Raw genomic sequence first — 15,975 nt, 5'->3', positions numbered from 1 at the left:
AAAATATTAATTATAATAAGTGTCATCTTAACATCCTGTTTTAATAGTGCAGATACTCTGTGAAGATATCTGCTAGTTTCCAGTATTTTCTGTCTTTTCAGTAATTTACTTAAACATTTATTTAGAAAAAATAGAATAAATTAGTTACAAAACTATGTAGTACAAAGACATAATTCCATCAAGGGATTCTGCCAATACTATACAATCCCCGAGTATGGAGTCATGAGTAGTTTGTCATGTAAGGAAGGGAAAGCACTGGTAAGTAAGCCTTGCAACTATATCAAATCTCTTCCCCTGACACAATGTCCAAAAACGAGACTTTTTTCTTTGATTCTTTTCCCATTTGTTCTTAGTGGGCCTTTCTTCTAGTTAGCATAAACTGCAAAGGATTTATTTTTTTTGGCCCCCCTTTTAACATATTTGCTGATCAGCACCTTTCCTTCTCTTTTTTGTTTAACATCTAGCAAACTAGATTCGAGTTTATTCCTTTAAATTGATGTAAATGCTAAAAACACTTACATTTTTACATAAAGTCACTCCATTAACTTTAAATTCACATTTGTTTGTTTGCCTTTCTATTGTTAAGATAACATTTAAGATTACTATAGGTGAGATTAAAGAGAGGAAAATAGTTTTCTCTGTTTGCTTTGTGTGTCAGACAGCAAATTGTGTATAGTCAGCTATGCTTTAATTTTGCAAACATGCATAATTTGATGTGTGATTATTCCCACTGAATGCAGTGGGACCGATCACATGCTTAATGTTCAGCGCATATATAAGAGCTCACAAGATTAGGGGCTTGATTCCTGATATTTCAGTTCACTGTGTACAAATGCATTGCTATTGCCAAACAGATCCCCCATGATATCAGAGGGGCTCCATGTGTGCACTCGTGATAGCCACAGTGATGGCTGGCACATTAGAGTTTGAAGCAGGGACATCGAGAGCTAAGAGCATGAGCTGCTGTAGCTTGAGCTGAAGAGATGTGGATCTGTAAAACAGGACGTGAAGTGTCCTCTGTGGATTAGCACAGAGGGGAAGTAGTGAAAAGCCAAACCGAGCCCTGGTCGTTCATGTGGGTTTTTCACATTGCAATTTCAGAGAGGAAAAACATTTAAATACACAGAAAAATGTTATGTGGAACCTCAGCAAGTGGCAGGAGTCTTTGCAAAAGCTATGAAAAGACTGAGGTATCTCTGCAAGGAGCTGTGGCAGAAAAAATACGAGAAAAATAAAAAACATATTTCTCAGGAGAACCAATTCCCCCGGGTTCCATTGCAATATGGACAGGTTTCCCTTTCTGGTTAACAAGGGCTTTTTAAGACTTATTTTAATATTGTAAGCAAAGGGCAATTTTTCTGTGCTCCTTCCTATAGACCCTAAATAAGACTGTGGGCTGAATGTATAGTAGTATACCTATGGTTAATGTAGTCTGGAAAGCAAAGACTAGTGCTATTTTGATATTTTTGTTTGCTTGTTTGTTGATCCGAACATTTGAGCTGTTTAGTTGCATTATACACGTTACTTCTCTGAGAACCTAATTTTTGGCAAGAAATAAAGCTGTGTTATATCACAACCGATAATTGTAAAGAAGAGCCACTTTCTTCTGGTACTGAACAAGAACATTTATTAGAATAAAGGAATCTGTATTATCCCTAAAAGGACAGATGGACAGAAGTGCACATATACATGCACATGCTTGCCCTCTTGCTCTCTTTGCAGAGCTGATTTCTGCTAAAGATTTAAAGAATCAGCACATATATCTTCACAGCCTGAGGTGATATGTCTGGGAACCAGATGGTATATCTGGAGTAATAACTGCATACAATAGAGGTTTTCTGGGATGGAGTTTTCCAAATCCTCACTGCTTTAGAGGGCAAATAATAAAAAATAAAAACATACACTAGAATACAAATAGAAACAAACAAACACAAAAGAAGGAACACAGGATTAAACAAATCAGAACCAACTAGGAAACACCCTATAGTAGCTTCCTCAAGTTCTCTCTTCCCCTTTTCTCTTCTCAGTATTCAGTTTATAGCTTCACCCACATTGAATTCTAACCCTAATCAAAGGGGAAAAGAGGCTTGTGTTTTATAGATGCCTACATGTCCCATAAAATCCAAATTTCTTCTACAAAAGGATTGGATCCTCTTCCAGCTTATCCCAGCACACCAAAAGGAACTGTGCCATCCACGGTCCCCTGCAATACAACTGAACGGCCCACTTTTGTCTGTATGTCAATTCCTGCATAAAATTAAAATGAACAAAAAAACCATACTGGTCCTTCATTTTCCCTTACTGATGGTGCTGCAGGCTACACCATCCTGACATGCTTCTCTAGGGAGTGGCGATGCCCCTGTTTACCTCAACTCTAACTACATATTCCTCCAAACCAAACGCCTGGTAAGTAATTTGATTGTGTATTGAAACGGGGAGCTCTGCTATGCTGCCTCAGAGTATATATTCAAATAAAATTTTCAGAACCCTGATGTTCAAAGGAATCCGTGTCTGTAAACCCTCATGTCTATGTTAGATCTCCATGCAGTACCAAGTCTTAAATTATGAAACTTCGTAGGTTATTGAAATACACAGTACAACTACAGTCTAGTGCATTACATTGCTGTTCACTTTGTCAACAAACAGATAGTTCAAGCTTATTTTATCAGACAGGCAGGTTATATTAAAATTAGCAGACCACTGGCAGTTCCTCAAGTCTATTTTAATATATCTGACAGTTAAGTTAATATTTAATTATCCATTAAACAGAAACATGCCCAACTCAAAAACTTAATAACTGGGAATTAATACCCATGTATTGGCAGCCTCATCTTTTCCCATTCTCCATAATTTCTTGTGTTTGGAATATGCTGTGTATATGAGCTTAAAGGTTATTGTGTTAAAATCATAGGCAAATCAAGTATATTTACATTTAACATTAGCGTCCTAATTAATAATAACCAATTTCTCAGTACAAAGCTTAAATGAACCAGTAAACAAATATGTAATGTTGCTATGATTTCTGTGTTCTGTAGGTTTAATTAAAACATGTAAATTACATCACGGTATAAAACCAAATACAGATCCGGCTCTCTTGAGGAAGGTAATTCAAAGTGTGGACATAATTATTGTAAAGCTGAGCAAGGTCATTTTAAAATGAAGAGTTCCTTTCTTACATTATATAAGATTGTCCTTAAGATTTTGACTTAACTGTTCCACAATCCATGATCATTTGTTCCTGTTTGCATACCAAGATAGTAGTAGAGTCCTATTAATATTTTGCCTTCTTTTTCCCACAAGTAAGTTGTATCATCAATATACCTTGTCAGCAAACCCTCTTCAACTTTTGTATGCCGCTTCATTGCTATGATCCCTGAGTGCCAGAGTTCTCTTTAACTTCTATATTGTACATACAGTGAAGAACATATTTTGAGGTAGGAGATCTTTCATAGAATTGTGTGGATTTTTGTTGTAAAGCCAGAAACATAAAATTTAACCTTGTGACAGTCTTCAATTGAGTGAACTCCTTCCTTTATTATCCCTGCAGATTACTGAGCAGGATACAGGGTTTCATTTATTACTTGGTAGTTTTTCTGGGATTTTTTTTTCAACCTGAAACCGGTCACAAAGGTTTGCTTTGAATTTAGTAGAGTTATTTTTATTTAAGCTAAGAGCTTGTGCACCATGTGACCTGAAACAAGCAGGCACAACAAAAATTGCTTTTTGAACCAACTTTTGTGTATTACTTATGGCTGAGTCAAGAACGTCTTCTCCTCCTGTAGTCTTGTGGATCAGATATTGGCCTGGGAGTCAGGTGATCTAAGTTCCGTTTTTGGATCTATAATTATCCCTGATTTGGGCAAATCACTTTGTGCCTTTGTTTCCCTTTCCATCCTTTTCTTGGCTCGTCTACTTACATTGTAAGCTTTTCATGGCCAGGACTGTCTCATTGTTATGGGTATGGGGACAGTTGAATCTCTGTCCCCTTTATGGTCTTTCTATGTGCAACCGTTTCAGTCCCAATCTGCTTTTTGGTGCAATTTCTCTTTTAATAAAATTGGTCACCCTGTTGTTCTCCCCCAGCATTATGCACTTAATGAGCATGACTCTACATTGTCTTGCGATGTGCCTGAAGGCACATGATTAGGTAAGAAGTTTTTTTTTTTTTTTTTTTTTTAACGTGAAAACCAAGCCTTTGTGATTGAGAAAAATCCCTGAAAATGTGACCAGACCATTTTCCAAAGGCTCAGAAGCCTAAAATGAAATAAAAAGAGCCATATATTTACAAAATCATGATATTGTGGGTGTCTCGTGAATGCTGAATTCATGGGGTTCACAATATTGCTACTGAAGACACCCTAAATTAAGGGGATGAAAGTTGGAATTCCTCTAGGGCTCCCTTATGCCTACTCACACCTACCCACAAATGTCTAAAGGCGTCCATGATGGTATAACCTGCATGCAGGAGAGCTGAAAGAAGTTAAAGCAGAGGGTAAGCTTTAACTTAAACATCCCTATACCTCTTGTTAGCTATTGTTCTCACCCTTTAGGGGTAAATTACACTGGCTTGGAATCCTTCAGACTCCCTTACATTTAGAAACATTGGGACAAATTCAAAGGTGATGTGAATGTGGAGAATGAAGTTACACTTGGGTAAGCGAGTATGAAATTAAGAAATTTTAGGCAGTATAGTGGAAGTATATATTGGTGTAAGGTACACACAGAGGAGGAGGCCAAAAGATGTCAAACCAGTTTAAACTTACTAGACTCCTCTCTGAATTGAACCCTCTGTTTCTAAATTGCACATTATGGGGAGAGAATTTACAACAAATTTGATGTCCTGTATGCTTCATTCATTAAAAAAAAAAAATCAATATGCATGAGAAGATGTAGGAGGGGATATCATTTTTAAAAGAACAAAAATCTGTTACTGCCTTGTGGATTTGAATTACACAATTCTTTCATTCACAAATTGTATCTATCTGAATTTTGGACAAGACTGTATGAGCAGAAAGTCACATTATCATGGAGAAATGTCTGAAGGCTAGTGATGTAGAAGTGAATTCTGTAAGGTCATATTGTGCACATTAGAATAATATTATATTAGCCTGAAAGATAATGGGACACCATGTATTTGGCACATAATAACATTTATAGACACTTTGCTCAGAATGTCAGCCCTTTAGATTGCACCATTTTACCTGAAGAGAAAAAGTAGTTATATTTCTAGCTTTAGCATAGTCAGCTGTGCAGTTGCAGTGCAGTCAGTTCTTTTGACCTGCATAGTACATTATTGAGAACATAAGCAACAATTTTAGATACTGACAATTGTAGAAAGTTGTACACTGTTTCAAATACTATGCATAACCTATAACACAATTATATGCCATAGCCAAATTGTCTTTTATTATTCATGAAATAAGAACTTTCAGCTATCAGAGCTATCATAAGCTATAATTAAGAGTGGCTGGGGTCTTAAGTGGTGCGCTTTGGGACTTTTTTTTTAAGATAGTCCATTAAATATTTAAACACTAATCCTGGTAATTCTGACACTCCAGCATACAAAGGTTGCTTATAAATAAGGAACTTACAAGATGACTTATAAATTCTATCAACCTTCCTAAAATCTATTAACCTGACGCTCTGTCAAGATTTGAAATCCTCACCATGTACAAAATATGATTCACTTGCTGTAAAAGGCATGCGGGACAGCCTGGCTTCAATTTCTACGTGATATATCCAACAAATCATACATTTTGGAAAATATTTGTATGATGATTAATGAAAATGTTATAAAATGCCATTATCAATCTCCTACAGATTTGGAAGATGAGACAGCAAAAGACTGTAAGATTATAAAGGAACTCTTCTCAGAATTCAAACATTTGCTATATTATTTGTTTAAAGTCTACCCAAAAAAAAGCATAATTACCTCATTTTATGTTTGAATGGTTATGCACTAGACTGTATCCATATTTTGGTAAACCTTAAAACAATGCTAAGATAAACAAAGTAAGCTATCCCATTATCTGCAATATTCATTGCTGTAAGAAATACCTTGACAACTACATATAGAGAGGTTATATACTTACAGTAGTAACCTTAAGTGTTCAGGGCTACTCCTGTGTAAATTCTTATTGACATTACATTGGTACTGAAAACTATACTTTCCAGATGTGGCTTTTTTCTGTTTCAGTAACCAGTAACGCAAGTGTGCTAAAGATACTATTATTTTTGAACCAGCTGTTTCATCTGGAAGATAAAGAAGATACAATGAAATGTTTATCCAAACAATCTCTACCAGCCTCAGAAATATTTTCTGGTGGGAGGGAATATAGCAAATAATGCATTTTCTAGAAATTTCATCTGCTTTTTATTCTCAGAAGAGCAGAACCAAACTTCCAGTGTCTCACTGACAGAGTAGGGTATAGTGATATTAATTTAATTTCAGTTTTGTATCTCAAATCAATTTCCTAAAATGACAGTTTTTTTTTAAAAAGCGTTTTAATTAAAAGTCTGTCATAATCTTACAGGTTAATATACTTCCCTTCAGGTGGGCTATAAGAAGGTTTTTAATGAGCATGACAGCTTTGTTCTGGGTATATTTTACGATATAGATCTACTAGTGTTTAAATAGGCAGTAAGTTGTATACCAAGGGTGGCCAAACTTACTGACCCCCTGAGGCTGTCCTTCCCGCTGAGCAGAATCCTCTAGCCCTACCACCTTGCCACAGGGCAGAAGCTCTGAGCTCTCCTCCCAGTCTGGTAGGTGGAGATGGGGACAGAGGAGGGAACAAGGGGTTCTGCAAGCCACACTTTAACTGTAAAAGAGCTGCATGCTGCTCATGAGCCATGGTTTGGCCACCGCTATTATATACTGCTGTTATGCCTATCATTTTCAAGAGCAATTAAAAGTCTCATTTTCTGATGCCACTATTTAGCATTGCTAAACAGTTTTGTCATACCTTAAAGGGAATAGAGATATTTGTATAATATATGGCCTTAACATTTTTCAAGAGCTGGGGAGCCCACAGTCAGCATAAAACTGGCAGAGACAGAACTTGACCCCGCCCCACGCTTTGCAGTTCCCAATGTAGTTGGTGTTTTAGTGGGCCAAGGAATGTGACTGGAGTGTTCTGTGCTCCAGCATTGCGTAGCTGGTAAATGATCACTTGTGTAAGCATCCTGTGTGTCTTCTAAAATCATGGACCTCTGGAGCTGTTTTTGTATTCAGGCTTTAGACACTCCAGCTGATTAGACTTCAGTGGTACAATTTTTAACATATTGTGTCATTATGAGGTGACTGTCACAGTAAAAAAAGAAAGCATTGAAATGATATAGGGAAAGTGTAGGATGCTGTTTTATATTTCGTATAATTAGATAAACCCTGATCTGAAAGAGATCACAATTCTCCCTATTGTGATCTGTTGATGATAGGTCATTAATTGTGCACTGGTGCTTAAACCATTGTCATGGTAACTGATAATTTCCATGGTGTTCTTCAGAGACACACATGACTGCAGCCAGGGAAGATTCAGAAATACAAGTTGTGTTCTTTAAAAACTTGAGACAATGGATGATTCATATGATTGCATTTGTTTTTTTTTTGTTTTTTTATTAACAAGCTTTAGATAACCTGTGCTTCAGTTCTATATGCAACTGTCAATTGTTTTTTAACATCATGGAAATAGAGAATTAGATAGAATGAAGGTGCAGATCATAAAATAATGAAAAATGTTTCTCTTTCAATTCATGTTATGTCATAAAATCCCTCAGGATTGTTAACGAAAACAAATAGGCAGCTTACTACTTCCATTTTACCACAGAGTAAAAATATGTATTATGGGTGGTGCAGCAGAGTGGGTAATGAATAAATAAGGAGTATTAACAGAATAGAGAGAGGTGGCATGGTATGTTTTACTCATATATACCATAAGGTGTGACAGGAAGATCAGATTGAGGAGGGTTTTAGTCACTGCAGTCCACCAAATGTATAGAACCAAGAGGTTAGGTACTCAAAATAAATGTTAGGAATGTGGGAATATTAACATGTTTCATTATAATCCATTTAAATCCATTTTGCATTCCCGACAGGTGCATATTCACATATACTCACAGACAAAACGTATGTAAATATGGGAGCTGAGATTACTTACCAGTAATGTAGAGAGAAATATATGAGAGGGCTGTTGTGATTATCCCCAAACCAAGTATTATAAACCCTGGAAATTCAGAATTAAGTTTAAACTTAAAAGAAACTTAAAAATTGTGTTTTAAAATATGGAAATGTACAGTTAGGGTGTCCTCTTGAGCAGGGACTCTCTTTTTTCCTATGTTCATATAGCATACAGCACAATGGGTACCCAGACCCTACTGGGACTTTTGTGCACTACCATAATGTAAATATTTAGTATTACTACTACTTTAAGTCTGCCCCCCTAGTGATACCATGCAATAAACCATTATATTAAGGCATTTGAGTTTTTGTAGTCCCAGATGAGATTTAACTGATTTTTAGACATATCAGATTTTTTACTTTCTCCTTTTCCTGCCTCCCACCCATGCTTTCTCCAAATGGAAGATGTAAGGATGTTTGGGTAGCTCTGGTGAAACAGGTAACTCTTGAAAATATTTAGGAGTAATGTGGGGGGTTTTTTGGCCATTGCTTTTCCTAACTGTAAGTTTATCAGCAGAGGCTGGTGCATAAAAATTTTCTCCTTCACAGAAATTCATGAAGAATTGCCTACTATCCAAACTGCTGCCACCTCCCTTTGCTCTCAATGAGAGTGAAACCAGGGAAGATAGAGCTCCCAGTGTTCTCAGGAGGCAAAGACGTACATTCAGTCCCTCTGGGAACAATGGGAGATAGATGGTGGGGCACAGAAAGCAAAATTCCACCTTTGTTAGGAAAAGAGAGAGGTTCCTAAAACAACAAGAAGGTTGTTTTAGAATTTTAGAAGTAGTCCAGGGGAGTTGGACTTGAGCAAAGGTGATATTTGATAGGTCAAAAGAGAATGCAATTTTTAACACAGCTCTGCAATTTATGACCTGGATGTAACATATGTGATAAATATACGTGCGTATTGGTATATTCTAAATATTATTACAATTTGCACCATGATCCAAATTCAGAACATTATTAATATTTGTCTATTATACATATATAGAAATATTGATGTAGGCTATCATAAACTGAGCTTTGTATGTAAAATGTCTGCTTAGGGGTTTGTCGTCTTTAACAATTAATCTTTCTCAGATTGAGAAATCTGTAAATTTATCACCAAAGACATTCGTGTTTGCTTTTGGGCTGGAGAGTTTATGCTATGTGACTCTCTTCCATAAAAGTTACACAGTTAGCCAAGTTCTCTTTAGCCAAGTTCTCCCTATGGAAAAGGTGACAACTGCTTTTAATACTAGGGCAGGTCTACACTACCAATTTACATCAGTGCAGCTGCACCGATGCAGCTTTAGACGCTGCTGAAGACACTCTTCTAAGCCAATAGTACAAAGGTCTCCCATCAGCTTTATAACTCCACCTCCATGAGACCCGGTAGCTACGTCAGCGGGAGAAGCTCTCCCTCCAACATAGCACTGTCTACACAGGGGACTAAGGTCAATATAACTACATTTCTCAGTGCTGTGGATATTTCACACCTCTGAGCAATGTATTTATACTGAAATAAATATGTAGTGTAGACTAAGCCCTAGTATCCAGGCTAAATTCAATAAGGTGCATATCTCTATCTCTACCCTGAGAGGGGAGAAATATATTTTTTAAAAGAACATTTTAATTTTGAAAGGTTAAATCCTTATCTACTGAAAATACAGCTCACTCAGTATAAAAGTAATAGCTGTGATATTTACAAACTGGGAAATATTTTAGCAGTATAGAAATGATCATCCCAGGCATGCCATCATTTATCTCAATGAAAGAAAATGGAAAGGACAATGTTCTGTAAATAAATTAACTGTTCTCTGGCACTTGATTACAGATGAATTTGCTTATCTAAAACCAGAGCTGACATACACTTGTTTTCTTACACGTAAGTATTTAAATCTGTCACTGCCTGTAGAACACTGATTGACACTGCAGATGCTGTGTTTCTCTTAAGTTTGGCATGTTAAAATGTGACTTAGGATGTAAGGATCAGAACTACCACACTGAGCACTCTCCAGGCAATTAACTCATTTATATGAATGTAGTGCCCCTCTTTCCAGTACAGAGAGAGTATTTGATTTTGCATGATCACAGTCCTAGGCAATGGGTACAGAAAAATGTGAACTCTAGCAAATTATGCCAGAGTAACTGTTGAGGCAATGGATTGTACCGCTTTTTTTTGGCTGCCTACTTCAGCCTGCTCTGAATATGAGCTGTAGGCATTGAGAAGCAAGGTCATTGAACCTCTTTGTAGTTGTTGATGTGTTTTAGTAATTCCATAAGCCTCTAATCCAGGTTCTGTCATTGGCAGTACATTGTTGGACATCAGTTAATCAACATTTTTGCATCATAAACCTGTAGTGACACTTGTTCCTTCACAGTTATAGTCCGAGCATATAGTCCCAAAGTGCTAGCATACCTGAGTTTGACAGCATAGGGTTGCAGTTTCAATACCTGTGGCAATGATCTGCTTAATAGAAAAAATGTAATGTGCATTTTTTCAATAAGTAATATCCATGTATAGCAGATGGAAGCTAAATTCAGCGTCCATTGAACCGTTCCATTTAATAAATTTACAGCAAATCCTTTCTCAAGCCAGCAAATAGGTCAAAGTAAAGTTATCAGATCTCAAGAGCTTGCATATTAACTGATTTAATATTGTAGGTAGCAGAATGTGTTAAATGTTTTGGCCACCTTTTTAGCTGGTCCATCATGACAGATTATTTGTTGCAGCATCATGAAATGATGTTTTGTTGTGGGGGTTGTTTTTTTTGTTGCTTCCATGAGCTGCAGTATTATTCGATAGTATTATTTCAGTAGTAGTATTAAAAAATGTGTAAAGGTTTACTCCACCTGTGCAATAGACTTTGAGGAATTGCAATTACAGAATCAGATTTTGAAAGAGTGTCATTATTGAATAAAATGGGTGATTAAAAAGAACAAACTTGCTCCCAATGTGGCTAAGATTTGCACACAAATGGAATTAGGGTAAAATTTTCCAACTTTGTTGACTAAAGTTAGGCACCTAAATCCAGCCATTGAAAATCAGTCTCTTTTAACAAGATTCTTTAAAAGTGCATTTAGGAGCATTGTTTTAGAGACCTTGTTAGAAAAATTTAGCTTTAAGGACTACCAATGAACATGCTTGTTGTGTTAACTGTAGTGAAGGACAAAAGAGGCTAGGGTTTAGTTCTGTAAAACTATGTCAGTCAGTTTTTTCCTTGCCTCCATTGTATTATAACAACCAAAATCTGGATTGTAGGTGGAGCATAACTTGACAGGAGGGTGCACTTATGGACTGGGATGTAGGTGGTCTGGCCTAGTGGTCAGAGCAGGAGTCAGGTCTACTGGCAGAGCAGGCATTCAGGCTGGGGAATGGGCACCACACTCAATTGCTAGTTTCCAGAGCCAGGGGTCAATCCAGAGTCGGAACCAGGAATCGAAGGCCGGGGTTGGAGCCAGGACTGGTCACTGAAGAGTGGAGGTGAGGAATAAGGGCAGAAGGAGAGGCAAGGATCAAGCCTATAATCGGAGCATGGTGGGAATTGGGGTGAGGCAGGAGCACAGCAGGAACCAGGAACAGGGTTGGGTGCAGAAGACAGGCACATGCAGAGTCCAATGCAGCCAGAACAGGAAATCACCATGTTGCTCGGACAAACTTCCAGTTCCTCCTCCTGGCTTAAATAGCATAGCTGGACCAGAGCTGGGTGATACTCCAATCAGAGCACATGTGGGTGGTACCTTGGCTGGGGTTATTGCCCTAATAGGGTCCCAGCCTGTCTGGTTTCAGTAGCCACTGAGTGGGAGCCAGGATGTGGCAGCTGTCTCGAGATTCCCATGCCTGCGTTCAAGATGCAGGACATCACAGGCACCTGGAAAGATTTATCTGGAATCAGGGGCTACTCTATAGAGAGTGGATGCTTTCCTCTGATGCTGAGTCATGGGGAATACAGTGACAATTGGCAATATCAAAGAAGCACTGTGTGAGGCATGATATACCCTTCTCAGAGCACATTGGTGTACAAAACACTAAAAAGCGCTTATTCCAGAATTTCTACAGGCCTTGGGTTTCTTCAGGCAGTGCAAAAATAATACAAGTCCTGGGAAGTGTAAACAGTTTAAAAACAAAAACAAACCTATATTTAAATGTGCCAGACAGCCATGAAATTTTGGGACAATAGGTGTTATGTCAGGGAATCTCTGGGGAGTGGTTAATGCAAATTACACAACTCCACTTATGCAAAGACCCAGTCCTTTGAACTATGTTCTGAGTTTAGATCCAAAGACTGGTGATTACCCTGTTCCTGGAAGCTGGAGATCACAGGCCTGAGCTGTATAAAAAGCAGCTAAACTGTCCAGTCTGTTGTGGGTTTTGCAAAACTGACCTCTACCAGAGCCCTGCATTGGAGTTGGGTGTAATCTGTAATAAACGAATAGCAATTGTGTAGATTCTTTTATTGTTTTTAATGTTTTCTGTGTAATTATTTTTACCTTAAAAATAAATGCAGTTTGCTTTGTGAAGGTTGTTTGGTAACTGGTGAGATGTTAACAACAGGTACTAGATGCCCAATCAGTCCTGCTGGGGAAACCACTGTAGGTGCAGAGAGACTGGAAGCCTATCCCCTGGTCTGAAGAGGGAGAGACACAGGTCTCCCCCGAAGAGAGGTGATGGCTGGGAGCCAGCAACCTAAGCAGGATGTCCTCAAGGAAGACCAGGAAGGGGGAGGGGGGGGATCAAAGGTGCATTTAACCTTTTTATTAGTTTTTATTGTTGTTTTTCCTTTCGAGCAAGAAGGAATTTAAAGACTGTTTTTGTTTCCTTCTGGAACAAGAAAGCTCTTAGACTGTGGTCTTGATTCAAATAGTGTGGAGTTCCAGATAGCTGGTTGTAGCTCCTTGATTCAAGGCTGCACAAGTTTACCTCCCTAGGGAGTAGAGGACGGGGCATAGCTTCACTCTGCTTACTCACATTCCCTCCCTCTTGGTCCACCTATGCCCCATACCGGACATGTCCCTTTCTTGCCTTTTCCAAGAGTTGGGGTGCAGAAGGTGATGGAGGTGCCTTTGCCAATTTTCTGTTGGAGGAGAGTTCTCCTGCATCAGCCACTTTGCCCGACTTTCATCACATCAAATACATCTAGTAGACTGCAGAATGTGGTCCTGTGTTTTGATTCTACCTTGACAAAAGAAGGGATCTAAGGATTTTGGAGTTTGTCTCCATTTTGGAGAAGAGAGGCATTTAAAAACACTTCTTACCATTTTCATTCAGTCTGTGGGCAGTCTTAGCAGTCTTCCAAACACTTTTTCACATGTTTAACTTTGTAGTTAGTGGGAATACTCACATATCCAAAGTTAAGTACCTGTTTGTTTACCATTTTGGAGATTTGGGGCTTGTTAACAAGAAGACATTTATTTGCATTAATACACTGCTATCATTATGCTGCTGTAGTTATAACTCTCTGTGTGGTCATTCTTATTCAGAATTAACAGTGTCTTAAACTGATTTCAAAGCAACATAAGCTAAAATGAAAAAAGTCCATTGTTAATTCTGAATAAGTGTCCACATGGGGAATTACACTGATATAATGATACCGTCATGCTGTCTGGAGTGGCTCACAAGTATGAATGCCTACTTTTGGGCAGACTATGAGAAAACAGGGCAAACACACTTAAACTGGTGGTGTGTTCTATAAATAGATTTTACCAAGCCAGTGATAAATGTGAACTTCTGGATCATTTTACCATTCTTACCATGGAGTCACAAGCAGTCCCCTTAGACTCTCCAATCTATATTGCCACCCAGACAAACTGGATTTAGTGATAAAAGGTCACTTACATAAAAAATCACACCACATTTATATTGCTTCCTGTCCCAAGAGACCAGTCACTTAACTCAGATCAATTGGTACCCTAGATCTACTCCAGAGAGGACACTGGTGACCAATTTTATAGTAAACTAACTAAAGATTTATTAAGTAATATACAAGTGAATTGGCTTGGCTATGCATTTATAAGCATTCAGTGAGCTGTGGGGCTGTGGCATGAGCTGGCACCTGGTCTGCCAGCATCACAAATGCCAATATATTTTCTCATCTCTTTAGTTTCCGTTCATAGGACAGAATCCAGGGACTGTGTCTTTTTTCCAACCTATGAGAGCTTTACTCTCCCTCTTAAAGTGGTTATACAAACCTTTTGAAAGCATTGTTGGGAGAAAATGGTGGTTGTGGGGAAAGAGGAAATCATCTCGGGATGACAGAAATATTTGACAGATCAGCCTGTCCTTCATCTTGGATTACCAAAATCAGGCCCTGTACCAATGCAGTAGTCTGGGTTGGAGTTGCCCTGTTTTCCCTGGTATCAAAAAACCATAGGATTATGACCCCATGATAGTGATCAATTGATGTTTTATTAATAATTTAATTTTTATTAAATTGTACCGCATAGTTCCATAAACTGCATCTCAAATGTGTTTATTATTTTAATATCTCCAAAAATAATAAATGCATAAACATTGTTTTTTGCAAAAAGTTAATAATTCTGATATATACTTACATTGCTGCTTATTGTGTATACTTTTTTCCCATCTAATACTTCCTTAGGGTACTTTCGGGGTAGGATATTGTTCCAGAATCTAGACATAGTGGAGTCTAACACTAAATCGTCTCCATTTGACCCATATATAGAGCAGATATGTAAATTAGTATAAATTAAACACTCAAAAGATGTAAGTTCTGTGAAGAAGAAAAATAACATTAATTCCTATGAAAATGGGTTAGCTATTTTTTATTGAAGTGCCTTAATTTTAGAAGGTACCTTGGTAAAAACAAGTTTTCATATTTTATCATCTGTCAGAATGGCCTTAAGTATTAAAGCTAACACTGTAGCATGCTAATATAGAATTATTTATACCACTTTGAAGTTTTGTATATTTCTTACAAGGTGCTAATTGTGCTGAATCAAGTTGACAAAATTGCATAATTTTTAGGTTAATATTAGCATAATCCTACAGCACATTGTTTAAAGGCAGTATAGGAATAAAGTGTGCTGAATATTTTTGCAATACAATGAATAAAGCTGTATGTTTCTCACAGACATAATTTCCATGACACTAATCATGACTTTTAGGAAGTTTTATAACTAGTTATTGTGATATAGCAAGGGCAGAGGGCAGCAGGAGAGTATGCGAAGGGAGGTATATAAGCCCCGGAATGATCAGGGCTTTATTCCCTGCAGCCTAGCCAGAGTCAGGAGGGGGCAATCAGGAGCAGCTGAGGCCAATTAAGGCCCAGCCAGCTGCCTGTTAAAAGCCCACTGCTCCAGAGAAACAGGGCACAAGCTGGAGGAAGTAGATGTGCTGTGAGGAACTGAGGGGCAAACTGGAGAGTAGTGGAAGTACGGAGGAGCCCTAAGCAAGGTACTGACCTCAGGATAGGGGGGAGCCTGCCCCTGGCCAGAATGAAACCCTTCCCCAGGCACAGGGGCCTGGGTCAGGAAGCCCAGTTTGGGGCAACAAGGAAAACAGGGCCAGAGTGGCCAGAAGGACTGAAAGGGGGGAAAGTAACCCAGGGGAAAAAGACTGCAGCTGCAAATACAGTTCCAGCAGCTCACAGCTGCTACTCACAGGGCCCCTGGGCTGGGACCTGGAGGAGCAGGTGGGCCCAGGTCCTTCCCCCACTCCCCAGGGAAGCCGGGGTAACGGGCAACTCCCTGGCCCACTACGAGGAGTAAAGTGCAAGACCCACTAGAGGGAAGCCGGCTGTCTGCCACATTATGTAACATGGGCCAGTGTGCTACTGAGTAAGACTTCTGAGAATTTT

At 38.4% G+C, this 15,975-nt stretch overlaps 1 protein-coding gene across 26 annotated transcripts in view; it reads left to right on the top strand.

The window, feature by feature from the left end:
- DMD (dystrophin) overlaps nucleotides 1–15,975 on the top strand; it is a 1,854,857-nt gene that overhangs the window by 954,225 nt on the left and 884,657 nt on the right. Inside the window, exon 1 of one of the 26 annotated variants that reach the window (XM_067545094.1) lies at nucleotides 15,495–15,572. The exons of the other annotated variants lie outside the window; for them this stretch is intronic. The gene's annotated coding sequence lies outside the window, so the exon portion shown is untranslated. Of the gene's footprint in view, nucleotides 1–15,494; nucleotides 15,573–15,975 lie in introns of those variants that run through there. 26 annotated transcript variants of the gene reach the window in all.

Source organism: Emydura macquarii, unplaced genomic scaffold (assembly GCF_026122565.2).
Source record: "Emydura macquarii macquarii isolate MOO-44397 ecotype Brisbane River unplaced genomic scaffold, CSIRO-AGI_Emac_v2 contig_1043, whole genome shotgun sequence".
In the NCBI taxonomy this organism is placed as follows: Eukaryota; Metazoa; Chordata; order Testudines; family Chelidae; genus Emydura; species Emydura macquarii.
This window is presented reverse-complemented; position numbering and strand designations above follow the sequence as displayed.